Genomic DNA, 14,663 nt, shown 5'->3' on the forward strand with positions numbered 1-14,663 from the left:
CACAAGAAGCACTCTATGTCTCATAACACTTTTGATTCCATTGACTTATACACCTGTATTATTCAGTGGGGTATTATCTAGGCAGCACTATTGTTTACACCTCTGCCTAGATTCTACCTCCCTCATTATTCTGCATGGATGCTCAAAAAGTCATACAAATAGGTACAGTGCATTGACACAAGAAGCACTGTATGTACCATAACAAATGTGATTCTATTGACTTAAGCACGTATATTATTCAGGGGGGTATTATCTAGGCAGGAACATTTAATAATTAGAACATTGCTATAAATGTGATTTATGAGGACATTGCGTAGTGCAAGCTCCTTTTTTTTCAGAGCCATTCTGTGCCAACTTTCTTTCCTCTGTTAGGAGTTAAAATCTGTTAAACGGTGCGCAGTGAACCTTTTCTCTTTCTTGCATTCAAAAGAAAAAAAAAGGGGAAAAAATAAATAAATATATATATATATATATATATATATATATATATATATATATATATATATATATATATATATATATATATAAATATGACAGGAAGTCAAGACAAATGATTTCCCTGCCTCCGCTCTATATCCATGAGGTACACGCATCAGTTTTGTTATGTTTGTCTGGGGGAAGAGCATGCTGCTGTCGCGTTGGGGCAGGGCGGGTGCGAGCATTGCGATATGCTTTTGGGCAAAATGCTTCGCTTACTTCCGGGAGTAAGTGCCCACACTTTGTTCGTGATGCTCTCGCATGGATCTGGCTGAGGAGCGAGAGACGGGTTCGTCCCTTTCGCTCATTCTCTCCCCAGACCCAGCTGGTCCTTCCCGCGATCTCGAAGTGCGCTCCGGCGCCTATTCGGTTCATGGGGGGACCTTGAGTCTCTTGAGTCAGTAGATTTCGAGTTACCCACCTCCGATCATTCCGGCCGTGATAGTAAATCAGCGGATGAATTACTCGACGTGGTTACTCGTGTGGTGGCCAGGCTACAGTTAGACTGGACACACCAACAAGAGACCCCCAAACGCTCCAAATTGGAGGATAGATTTCTGTCTAGCGGCTGGGGAAAGGGAACGCCTCATGAGTCTCTTCCCTTCTTTAATGACCTCCCTGACGAGCTCTCTCACTCATGGAGGAAGCCTTATACTTCCCGTATCCACGTGCCCTCAACGTCGATATACTCGACTATCGTGGGTGCTGAGACACAAGGTATTCGATGATGCTGACGGTTGAGGAGACACTTGCGGGTTATCTCTCGCCGGGTTCGGCATAATCCCTGAAAAAACCCTCTCTCTCCACGAAGCCATGCAGGACCACCTCCACGCTAGTGGGGAGGGCTTATCAGGCATCGGGTCAGGCTGGTGCTGCTCTGCACACTATGGCGGTGTTGCAGGCATACCAGGCTGATCTGCTGAAGGACCTGAGTGCAAGTTCAACGCTCAACGAAGAAGCACTCACTGAACTTCGTCGAGCCACGGACCTTTCTCTCTGTGCGTCCAAACAGACAGCCTGTGCCATTGGCCGGTCTATGTCTGCTTTGGTCAGCACGGAGAGACACCTATGGCTCAACCTATCGGGCATCAAGGACAAAGATAAAGCTTTCCTACTTGATACCCCGGTTTCGCCTTCTGGCCTATTCAGAGACACGATGAATATAGTTATCTCCAAGCATCGGGAGGCAAAGAGCCATGAGGAAGCATTTGGGCAGTTTTTTCCTCGTTGCACTCAGGGGGCGGGGCCGTTGGCCACCCAGTCAGGCCCGGTCCTTCTAGAAGGGAGGCTCTGAAGCAGAGCGTGGCGAGTCGTGCTCTCCCTCGCGGAGACTGGGGACAGGCTTGTCGCCCTCGACAGCTCCCAAAGCAAGACCTCAGGGAAGTAATTTCTAGAAGGAGAAAGCCCTGACGGTCTTGTGCCTAGCCCTTTGGGGGTAGCTCCTCTCGGGACGGGGCGCGTGTATTATTCACTTCGCCCCTCCCGGTACCCCATGAATTCTCTCCTTTCCCGCCGCCTCTGGTGTTTCGGGAGGCAGAGGCTTCCAACAAAAATGTGGGTGTTCCGCTGCTTCCTGCATTTATCCAGGACGCGGAAGACTCAACACCCCCTCCACAGGATGTCTTAAATTAATACCCATCTCAAAGTACCTGGCAGCGTGGAAACATCTGCCAGATATTTTTATGTGGGTCCTAAGAACAGTAGAATAGGGCTACAGAATTCAGTTAGCTCGCCTCCCTCCGTGTTTCAATGGCGTGGTCCCAACTACCGTAAACAGGACCAGGCATTTCTACTGTGGAAAGAACTGCGAAATCGCTCGGTCTAAGGGGCCAGAGAACATGTTCCCCTTCCAGAGAAAGAGTCAGGTTATTACAGCGATTAATTCTTGGTTCCCAAGAAGGGAGGGGGGTTGCGTCCGACCTTAGGTCTTCAAGGCTTGAACTGCCCAGTCAGGGTGTTCAAGTCCAAGATGCTAACTATCAAGACGATCATGTCTCAACCCCAACATCATGTTTGGCTGGTCATCATCGATCTCATGGATGCATATCTTCATATAGAAATTCCACCACAGCACAGGAAGTTCCTGAGGTTTGCTTTCGGGGGCGAAGCCTTCCAGTATCGGGTTCTTCCATTCGGCCTAGCCCTATTAACCCGGCACTGGCTCCTTTGCGACTCCGGAGCATCCGCATTCTGAATTACATAGACGACTGGCTGATCTTAGCGCAGCTCCAAGAACTGGCAGTTCAGCACAGGGATATTGTCTTAGCTCATCTGGTTTCTCCGGGTCTGAGACTCAACGTGAGCGCTCTCTCTCCCACCCGGGAAATCACCTATCTAGGGGTTATATGGAATTCGATCAAGATGCGGGCACAGTTGTCTCCCGCTCGTATCACGTCCATTCAGAACACCCTGAGCAAACTCAGGCTAGGTCAAGGTTGCACTGTTCACCAGTATCAACAAATACTAGGTCTCATGGCGTCTGCGTCCACAGTGATCCCTTTGGGCCTGCTCCATATGAGACCGTTTCAGATGTGGCTAAAAGCCAGGGGATTTCATCCAAGGGCCAGTCCCCTAGGGCTAATAAGGGTTATGCGCCGCATGCTTCATTCCCTTGTGTGGCAGCGGGGGCGTGGTCAAGCGCCCGTCCGGGAGAGAAAAGCGGTAAGGGCGCTTACACCTGAGCTAAATTATGTCTAACACCTGTCTCTAATTTCAGTGAGTACGAGGAGAGCGGCATAAAAAGTCAGCGAGAGGGCCCCACGAGGGAGAGAGATGACAAGCGAACTCAGTGTTTGGCATTGTATTGTATGTGTGATAGTTGTATGAAGCAAAAGGGAATTAAAAACCTTACCTTGTGGTGAAGACCTGTTTCCTGTCCTCCTTCTTTGGGAAGTATTACACTGGTGCCGAAACCCGGGAATTTAAAAGGAAACATGGAAAGTGGTCGCCCCATAGAGTCCTCCCAGCTGGCAGAAGTCCTCCAGTCCCTCGCGACGCTGCATCAAGGCCACCAACAATCCCTGCTTGAGCTCCGGCAAGACCAAGATCGCCGGTTTTTCGAAATCATGCGGGCTCAGGCAGAGGACCGGCTCGCCATCCGGAGCCTCCTCAGCCAGGAGGATGCGTCAGCCACAACCGCGACCCCGGACACCCGCGCTACGCTGCCCCCCCATGCTACAGAAGATGGGGGCAGCAGATGATCCTGAGGCCTTCCTCGATTTGTTTGAGCGCTCAGCAGAAATCTGGGGCTGGCCCCGCGAACAGTGGGCAGCCCACCTGATTTCCCTCCTGTCCGGGGAAGCTCAACTTGCGGCACAGCAGCTGCCGGCGACGAACCTCCTGGCCTACACCGATCTGAAGAGGTCTATTCTGCAGCGGGTCGGTCGGAGCCCGGAAGAGAATCGCCAGCTCTTCCGGGGCATGAAACTAGGAATGTCCGATCGCCCGTTCGCTTTCGCTCAACGGCTCCGGGACACCTGTCGGAGGTGGCTGCTCGCGGGGGACCACGACGTCGAGGGAGTAATCGACCAGGTGGTACTGGAACAGTTCGTTCAACGGCTGCCTCGGAAGACGGCGGGGTGGGTCCAGTGCCATCGCCCGGCGTCGCTGGAGGAAGCTGTTCGGTTGGCGGAGGACCACTTGGCGGCGATCCCGAGGGCGGACGAGCCCTCTTCTTCTTCGTCTCTCTCTCTTTCCCTTTCCCTTGTGTCTGCCCCTGCCCTCGCCCCCTCCCCTATGTTCTCTCCTTCTGTTCTCTCCCCAGGGCCCGTTCCTGCCCCGCGCAGGCGTGGAGGGTTCCAGAGACCAGATTCCCGGCCTTGGGAGAATGTACCCTCCCATTCCCCGTCATTCAGCCGCTCTCCTCCTCAGGTGGGGGTGCCCGCCAGCACAAGTGCGGCCGCAACGCCTGGGCCGGCCTGTTGGAGGTGCGGAGACCCGGACCACTTCCGGGATCAGTGTCCGCTGATGGAGGTGGGGACGGTGGTGCGGGTCTCCGATGTCCCGCAGGCTGCCCCCCTATCGGGCTGGAGCATACCGGATTCCGGTAAGGATCAGGGGGGGTATTTACCAAGCTTTGCTGGATACCGGCTGCAATCAGACCACCATCCACCAACGCTTGGTTCAACCCGGGGCTTTGGGTTTAGATAAACTGGTGAGGGTGAGGTGTGTGCATGGGGATGTTCACAAGTATCCCATGGTGACTTTGGCGATTAAATTCAGGGGAAAAATCATAGTGTGGAGGCAGCGGTTAGTTCCCGCCTCACCCATCCGCTAATCTTGGGTACTGATTGGCCGAATTTTAAAGATATTTTAGAGGGTATTTGTGCGGATGGGTCCTGCATAAAGAAGTGTGCGGTGTGCGATGCTTTGGCGGGGGAGGCGGAGCCGGGACCGTCCTCGGCTGCTCGGAATGACGAGGGAAGGGGCGAGGTGGCCGCCCCTCCTCTCAGGGAATTCCCTGAGGGGGACTTCCCTCTAGAGCAGTCACGGGACGAAACCCTTAAACATGCTCTTGACCAAGTGAGAGTAATTGATGGTCAACAGCTCCGGCCGGAAATCGCCATTGCATACCCATACTTTGCCATGATTAGAGATCGGTTATATAGAGTGACGCAGGAGGCTCAAACAAAGGAGGAAGTAACACAATTATTGATTCCACGGAGCCACCGGGAAATGGTTTTCCAGGCAGCTCACTATAATCCTATGGCCGGTCACCTAGGGGAACGGAAAACACTTCTCCGTCTAATAGCCCGTTTCCATTGGCCGGGCATTGGCGGTGAAGTCCGCAGGTGGTGTGCGGCGTGCCGTGAATGTCAGCTGGTAAACCCACCGGCCACCCCAAAAGCGCCATTGCGCCCTCTACCATTAATCGAGGTCCCCTTCGAAAGAATTGGGATGGACCTCGTCGGGCCATTAGAACGGTCAGCACGCGGACATCGCTTCGTGTTAGTCCTAGTGGATTACGCGACGCGATATCCGGAAGCAGTGCCTCTGAGCAACATCTCCGCACGTAGTGTCGCAGGGGCACTCTTCAAGATAATCTCCCGGGTCGGGATTCCGAAAGAAATCCTCACCGATCAAGGCACGACTTTTATGTCACGAACACTTCGCGAACTTTACGAGCTCTTGGGCATTAAATCGATTCGCACTAGCGTTTACCATCCGCAGACGGATGGCCTAGTGGAACGATTTAATAAAACGCTCAAGAACATGATTCGTAAATTCGTACACGATGACACTAGAAATTGGGATAAGTGGCTAGACCCCCTGTTGTTTGCAGTACGAGAGGTCCCACAAGCCTCCACAGGGTTTTCCCCGTTTGAGCTGCTGTACGGGTGATGCCCCCGCGGTGTCCTTGACGTCATCCGCGAAGCTTAGGAGGAGGGAACTTCTAATAGCAAAAATGAAATTCAGTTTGTTCTCGATCTTAGAGCAAAACTCCACACACTGGGGCGACTAACACAGGAGAATTTGCTCCAAGCTCAAGAACGCCAACGCCGGCTGTATGACAGGGGTGCTCGGCTACGGGAATTTGCACCGGGAGATAAGGTACTCGTATTACTCCCAACATCGAGCTCTAAATTACTCGCCAAGTGGCAAGGACCCTTTGAGGTCACACGACGAGTAGGGGATCTCGATTATGAAGTTAAACGTACCAATAGAGGGGGCGCACGTCAAATTTATCACCTCAACCTCCTGAAATTGTGGAGGGAGGAGGCGGCCTCTGTGACGTTGGCCATGGTAGTTCCGGAGAGGGCGGAGCTCGGACCGGAGGTAAACAAAAACTACAACCTTAACACTCCGCTTACTTGTGGAGACCACCTCTCACCGCGTCAACTCACAGAGGTTTCTGAATTACAAAAGGAATTTGCGGATGTGTTCTCCCCTCTACCGGGCCGTACAGACATCATACAGCACCACATCGAGACCGAGCCGGGCGCGGTGGTGCGTTGCCGCCTATCGCTTACCCGAACATAAAAAGAAAACAGTATGGGAGGAATTAGATGCGATGCTTGATATGGGCGTAATAGAGGATTCCCACAGTGATTGGTCCAGCCCGGTTGTTCTTGTTCCCAAGAGTGATGGGTCTGTTCGATTCTGTGTGGATTACAGAAAAGTCAATGCGGTGTCTAAATTTGATGCGTACCCAATGCCCCGTGTTGATGAACTGCTCGATCGTTTAGGTACTGCTCGATTTTATTCGACCTTGGATTTAACAAAGGGTTATTGGCAGATCCCCTTGACACCAATGTCCCGTGAGAAAACAGCCTTCACTACGCCGTTTGGATTACACCAATTTGTGACGCTTCCTTTCGGTTTGTTTGGGGCTCCGGCCACGTTTCAGCGCCTCATGGATCGGATCCTCAGACCACACACCGCATACGCCACTGCCTATTTAGATGATATAATCATTTATAGCAATGATTGGCAGCGGCACATGCAACATCTGAGGGCCGTCCTGAGATTGCTGCGGCGGGCGGGGCTCACAGCAAACCCTAAGAAGTGCGCGATTGGGCGTGTGGAGGTACGGTATCTGGGGTTCCACTTGGGTCATGGCCAGGTGCGTCCCCAAATTGATAAGACCGCGGCGATTGCGACTTGCCCTAGACCTAAGACCAAAAAGGGGGTGAGGCAGTTCCTGGGGCTGGCTGGCTATTATAGAAAGTTTGTGCCTAATTATTCAGACGTCACCAGCCCGCTGACTGACCTCACTAAAAAGGGGGCTCCAGATCCGGTCCAGTGGTCGGAGCAGTGCCAACAGGCGTTTATGCAGATTAAAGCCGCACTTTGTGGGGGGCCGCTTCTTCATGCACCTGACTTCTCTCTCCCTTTTTTATTACAGACGGACGCTTCAGACAGAGGGCTGGGGGCCGTACTCTCGCAGGTGGTGGAGGCGGAGGAGCGCCCGGTGCTGTACATTAGCCTTAAGGGAGACTAAGTACAGCACCGTGGAGAAGGAGTGTTTGGCCATCAAGTGGGCGGTCCTCACCCTCCGTTACTACCTGCTGGGGTGGGCCTTCACCCTCTGCTCGGATCACGCCCCGCTGCAGTGGCTCCATCACATGAAAGATACTAACGCCCGGATCACCCGTTGGTATCTAGCTCTCCAGCCCTTTAAATTCAAGGTGGTCCACAGACCGGGGGTGCAGATGGCTGTCGCTGACTTCCTCTCCAGAAATGGGGGGGGAGTGGTAGGCGTCATCCGGCCTGAGTCGGGCGGTGGGGGTATGTGGCAGCGGGGGCGTGGTCAAGCGCCCGTCCGGGAGAGAAAAGCGGTAAGGGCGCTTACACCTGAGCTAAATTATGTCTAACACCTGTCTCTAATTTCAGTGAGTACGAGGAGAGCGGCATAAAAAGGCAGCGAGAGGGCCCCACGAGGGAGAGAGATGACAAGCGAACTCAGTGTTTGGCATTGTATTGTATTGTATGTGTGATAGTTGTACGAAGCAAAAGGGAATTAAAAACCTTACCTTGTGGTGAAGACCTGTTTCCTGCCCTCCTTCTTTGGGAAGTATTACACCTTGCTATGTGGTTCAGACCCTGGTTTCTTACCTTGGGTTCCACTCTAGGTGCGTCTCGTCGTCGCAGGCTGCTAACGGCAGACGCCTCCCTGACGGGCTGGGTAGCGGTCTTAAGTGGTTGTCCAGCTCAAAGGGATGGGAGGGTCGTCAGCTCGGTTGTCACAGTAACTGTCTCGAGTTGATGGCTGTATTTCTGGCCCTGAAATACTTCCTCCAGTGGCTGCAATGTCTTGATGCAGGTGGGCAATACAGCGGTAGTCTCTTACATACACCATCAAGGAGGTCCACGTTCACGTCAGCTAAATTTCTGGCACTTCGGAGGAAGTTTATATCCCTGGATGCCCGTATGTGGGAGCAGATTTACTGTCCAGACAGAAAATACCTACGGGGGAGTGTTTAACCCCTTGAGGGTCTGGATGAGACCCTTTTTGAACCTCTAGAGCATGGATGCTCAAAAAGTCATACAAATAGGTACATTGTATGACTTTTTGAGCATCCATGCAGAATAATGAGGGAGGTAGAATCTAGGCAGAAGTGTAAAAAATGGTCCTGCCTAGATAATACCCCCCTGAATAATATAGGTGTTTAAGTCAATGGAATCAATAGTGTTATGAGACATAAAGTGCTTCTTGTGTCAATGCACTGTACCTATTTCTATGACTTTTTGAGCATCCATGCAGAATAACGAGGGAGGTAGAATCTAGGCAGAGGTGTAAAAATGTTCGTGCCTAGATAATACCCCCCTGAATAATATAGGTGTTTAAGTCAATAGAATCAATAGTGTTATGAGACATAAAGTGCTTCTTGTGTCAATGCACTGTTCCTATTTTTATGACTATTTGGTCATCCATGCAGAATAATAAGGGAGGTAGGATCTAGGCGGGCTTAATATTTTTATGATTCTTTTAATTATTTATTTTTTACTGTCATGTTTGTTTTCTAATTGTGCATGTTTAATGATCTCTTTTCATTTTGTTGAGTTTCTATGTCTTGCCTGCTCAAATAATATAAAGAAATTGCATTATTATTTGGGTTGCCATGGGATTTGTATGTGCACTTACTGTATGCTAAAACATTTTAAAAACAACCAAGAAGAAAAACTGTTTAAGTAAATAGAATATGTTATGGGACAGTACACAGTATATGATATTCGGGATTCATACAGGAGGGATTAGTGTTCACACCTCAAAAGCGATGTGGTCATATGCATTTTTGACCACATCCATATGTGTTTTTTGTTATCCGATTACAAAACATTTTAGACAGCATTTAGACCTGTATATAGAACTGACCACATGTGTTTTTCTTATGTCATCCATCACACATACAAGTACGAGGCAAGACCATACGGTCTGTAGTGTTCATTTTTGTTTACCACAGTGCCACGGTTCTGGCATTAGTGCCAGCTCATTCTGTTGTTTGTTTTACTCTGACTCGTGTCCCACAGGTGGAGATGGCACATGTTTCCATGTGAACGCTGATCGATCGTGAGGAGACTCTGATCATGGCAGTGAATTACTCACCCATTTCCACCTTCTTCACTCTGATTGCACTCTGTTTATTCCTTGGGTTTTCCTTAATTCTTTGCCAATATATTGTTCGCTGTCAATGTTAAAGGGTTAGTTCAACCAAAAATGAAAATTATCCCATAATTTACTTACCCTTAAGCCATCCTAGGTGTATATGACTTCCTTCTTTCTGCCAAACACAATCAGAGTTATATAAAAAAAATGTCCAAAAAAGCTCAACTATCCATCAAAAACGTACTCCATACGGCTCCACGGTGTTAATAAAGGCCTTTTGAAGCGAATCGATGCGTTTTTTTCTTTAACTGTGCTCTCTTGTGTAGTTGGAGCCTGTTCGTGTATCGTTTTTTTTGATACCATTGACTTGCATTGTATGGGCTCCTCAGCCAGATCCATATGTGACCCAGACTATGAAATGATGGGAGCCGGCTCTTGGAAGTAAGCGAGTCAAGCGCACAGCATCTTCACTCTGAGCAGCTCACATCTGCTCATCTGCCTGCTCCAACACAAGAGCAGCGTGCTCTTCCCCCAAACAAACAAAACAAAACTGGTGTGTGCCCGATTCGGCCATATGATGTAAACAGGGAAACACACACCGTTTGCTTTGTTTAAAACTTATTTTGCTCTTTGTTTTTCACACTTTAGTGACACTTAAGATTTCTACACACTGCCTGACAAATCTAACTATTATATAATAAAGAGTTTGAGGGGCTTGAGAAGCACAACACATCACAGAGTGGTCTGAAGACAAAAGACCTGATGATGCACCTGTGGCACATCTATTTATAGCCCTGGTACTGGCGCATTCTGATCACCAACAGAGGCTATAAATGTTGCAAACTTAATCACAGCTGGTCACTCCTAAACAACGTTCCCAAGGGGAGCATTAAGTGCAGCTTTTGATAAGGGAACATAATGAAACAATTATGCCAAATTAGGTAATGATTGCTTTAACAGCATTCAATATATTAATCTCTAACAGCTGAGGGTGCAGACATGAGACTGGTATAAATGTTTGTATAATAGCAACAGCACAACCTTCTGTACAGGGGTGAAATGTTTTTCATTAAATTGTTACATTTTTAAATTGTTTACACATTCTGTGTTTATGTCTTTCGTCGGAAGTTTGTCTGAGGAACCCTGCTCTAGAGTTTATTCAGAATGGTGCTAAAAAACAAAAAAACATCCAGTGAGTGGCAGTTCTGTGGACGGAAACGCCTTGTTGATGAGAGAGGTCAACAGAGAATGGCCAGACTGGTTTGAGCTGACAGAAAGTCTATGGTAACTCAGATAACCACTCTGTACAATTGTAGTGAGAAGAATACCGGTATCAGATGATCTTTATGACTTTCGGTTCCATTAACGGTTCCATTCCTGCATGCAATTTTCCACCGACGTGGCTGGAACAGCGTCCTTAAATTGTCTGACAGTGTTTCCAGCAGCACATCTCTGCAGCAGTGCTGACCTCTACTTAGTCTACAGTGTAAAACACAGTTCGACTCGTGAATTTAATTCCTGATCTCGAGCCGGCTCTTTTGAATCTACAGTGCGAAACATACAGCACTTCCAGTATTGTTAAATTCTCGAAAGAATAATTCTATTGAGCCGGTTCTTTTGAATCTACAGCGCAAAGCATACAGCGCTTCTGGTATAGTTACCGTGCATTTGGACCAGAGGCGGCGAGAGCATCAAAATTCACTCTGGCTGCCCTGCTAACAACACTATTGAAGAGTCATGGATGCTCTGACGTAGTTGAAATAGGCGGCAACGTTCGTTCAGAATGCTTGGTTTTGTGAACTATATTTAAAGGGGCCACAAAACATCCAGACATGTCGACCGGTATCTTTTTGCCGACATATCACAAGTATCCTATATCCTCATGAAATCTTTTAATATAGTATTATATAATATTATATAAACCATAATATCCACTTCATCAACTCACCTGGCACACCAACAATTTCAGACACCTTTGTCCACGTTGTTTTAAAAAAAAAAATGTATATCCTGCAAGCAAATAGGGGTAGATCATATATTACGGGAAAAAGATTCTTCACCATTTTGTCTTAAGAATTAATGTTTGGTGGGAACCAAAGTTTACACTGTTGTGTTCTCTAGACTTCACTAGAGTGGAGCACAATTTTTTTTATTAGAAACAAGCCAGGGGTATACATAGTACACAATACTACAGATATATTTTACAATAATGCAAATACATTATATTCATTACATAGTGCAATGGTTTTCAATGCTTTGGAGTTGTTGGAGGTACAAAGAATATTTAAATAATATTTCAAGTCTTTTCAAAAAAGTGCAAAAAGGGGCTTTATAGACATAAATTTACACTTATGTATAAAAACTTGGCAAGAAAAATAAACATATTAATCAGAAAATACAAACTTTTTAAGTTATCATAACTGTGCAAACCAAATAAAATGTCTTTATAAAGCAAATAAAAACTAGTTAAAAGTGTGTTTTAGTGGTACTAAATTTTCTCCAAAATACTACAGCGTGGACACATTCCCAAAAAAGGTGAGGGGCAGATTCATCTACATTGGGTGTGTATGTGCCGCAGCTGGGCATGCAGTGGCGGTGGGCCCACCTCCGCAGTGCCGAGCCTGCTGTGAATGTGTGGTGTCCGTCGAGCGTGATAACGACGGCCGTAATCAGCGGGTATGAGATCCAGGGAATGAGGAAACATTTTTGTTTTAAAATGTGGGGACCACAACCTCTCGGGCATGCATTGAAATCAAAAGAAAAGGCAACAAAGGATTCTCCTCCCGGTCCTCCACCGGGGGATGGAGTGATCTGTTTACAAACTCCACAGCTGTAGCAGGTCTCCACGTCCCTGTGTCGCCTTTCTCAGGGGTGCTTTGAAGCTTTCCTTGATTTCTTGGCAGCTGACCATGAGATGGGGCATCTGCTTCCTGCAGTGGGCACCACGCCAGGGCCAGGCCACCGGTGTCGTTGCCACAGGGGGATGCCTGAGCAGACGGGGGGGAGGATCTTGATCCGAGCCAGGGAAGGATGTTCTGGTTGGCCTCTGTCTGCTTCTTAACTGCCAAGAACTGCTGCGCAAAGTCCTCAACGGTGTTGCCAAATAGGCCAACTTGGGCGATGGGGGCTTCCAGGAACCGTACCTTGTCAGCCTCCCTCATCTCGACCAAGTTGGTCTTGGACCACCAAGGTGGACGCTGACTGCCCGAGAGTCAGCTCCTGCATTAATCCCGGGTCAGAACTACCCATGTGCAGTTCTCTCAATTCCTTGGCCTGGTGCACCTGCAGGAGAGCCATGGTGTCCAGAGCAGAGACGGCCTGTCCAGCAGTGCTGTAAGCCTTAGTCACCAGTGATGACGTAAATCTACAGACCATGGCAGGAGTCTCGGATGTGATCATCCTTAAACCCTGTTTCCTTCAAAGACTTTATGCTGCATTGTGAGAGCTTCAAAGGGCTGAAAGGTTTGTTCATTTTGTAATTTTTGTGGGAATTTCTGTTTAGAAATGACCCCAAAGCTTGACTACCATTATTATTGTTGCATTGAAAAGTCCTACGAAGGCCTCATTTAAGCCTTTTCAAAGTGTCCAAAAATCCCCAAGGCTACATTGCATTGACACAATATTTAAATGAGCTAAGGTTTTGGAATGTTTGTAATTTCAGCTCCCAAAACTTACACACAAACCCTTTAATCTGCTTTAAGATGCTCTTTCTTTCTTTCTTTCTTTCTTTCTCTCTTGACTTTCAGACAAGGTTTTGTCAGACCAACATTATAGTTTGCCTCGGTATCTAGTTTAATCATTACTTTTGAACCACACATCAATATTTTCTTTTCCCCAAACACCTAAGTTATTTTTTGTAATGTAGGGCAAACATGCAGTTATAGCAATGAATAGTATAATAAACATTTAGTTTGACAGCCCTTTTATACAAAGAATAAAGCTTAACCATATAAAACCTGACATATGAAATAATTTTTTAAACCTGACTAAACCTATTTTTCTATACAATAATGACATTTTAAGCACATGCTGCTTGAATTCAATAAGTACTAATTTTGAAATAAAACAAAATAAACGTTATTGTTAATTGTACTTTAGTCAGCAAAGGAGTCACATAAAAAAACTACATAGCAAGGTGTTCTACTTCCTGCAGAGCATGAAAAATGTCACCAAGAGACATAGACATTGCATACGCATTGTGATGACAATGTAGAGGCTTTAGAAAGTAATGTATCAAATATGATATGCGCAGCGTTATAAGGTTACTAAAAACATTTCTGAGGGGTCCTTTATAAGCTCTTAAATATGTAAGCATTTATTAACATTTGTTTTCAAAGTTGATGGGCCACGAGACCTTGAAGCTTGTTTTTTTTCATGGTCAGTTCCACAAGGATCAGAATACACACACAATGCAATATGACATGCAATGTAAAATAATGCAATAACATTAGGCATAATTTTGACATCTGGGAGCCATGTAGCTACAATGCCCAATGTTTGCAACAGAACAATATCTTTGTGTGTTAATAAATGTCACTAATCTTTGAGAATGTGTTCTTACTGAAGTTTCTGCTTCTGAGGGCAAAACCAAATGTGAGCACATATGGCATGGCAGGTGCCGTCATGTTTCATGGGATTCTTACCACATTTTGGGGTTTTCACGGAAATACATCCTCAAATTCTTTGATAAAAGTCCCATCGATCATGACACATGGGGACATGTGACGCAGAAGTTAAAAAACCATACAAATAAAACACAAATTCTTCCTTTAAGATATTAATTGTTAAGGTTAAAAGATTTGAGTCGTTTTTAAAATATTCACAAGTCCTTTGTGTCGAGTAAAGTCTGAAGTCATTTTAGGTGTATGACTGGAGTTGAGTCTGAAGTCTATAAAAATGCGACTCGAGTGCGAATCTCAAACTCGATTCCCATTTCTGTTTTTTATTTAGTGTATGCTCATGGTTAATTTCAAAATTAATTAAGGATTTAAGCACCTTTTAATTTAGTAAAACATGGTTTCCGCAACTGTTACTTTAAGGAGCTATTTCTCCATGGTCTAACCCTTAAATTGATTTTGTTGGTGTAAACTAATGTAGTCACGTTTATTAAGCAGTAGTGTAGTCTATGGCATACACTATA

This window comes from Xyrauchen texanus, chromosome 12 (assembly GCF_025860055.1).
Source record: "Xyrauchen texanus isolate HMW12.3.18 chromosome 12, RBS_HiC_50CHRs, whole genome shotgun sequence".
Taxonomy (NCBI): Eukaryota; Metazoa; Chordata; class Actinopteri; order Cypriniformes; family Catostomidae; genus Xyrauchen; species Xyrauchen texanus.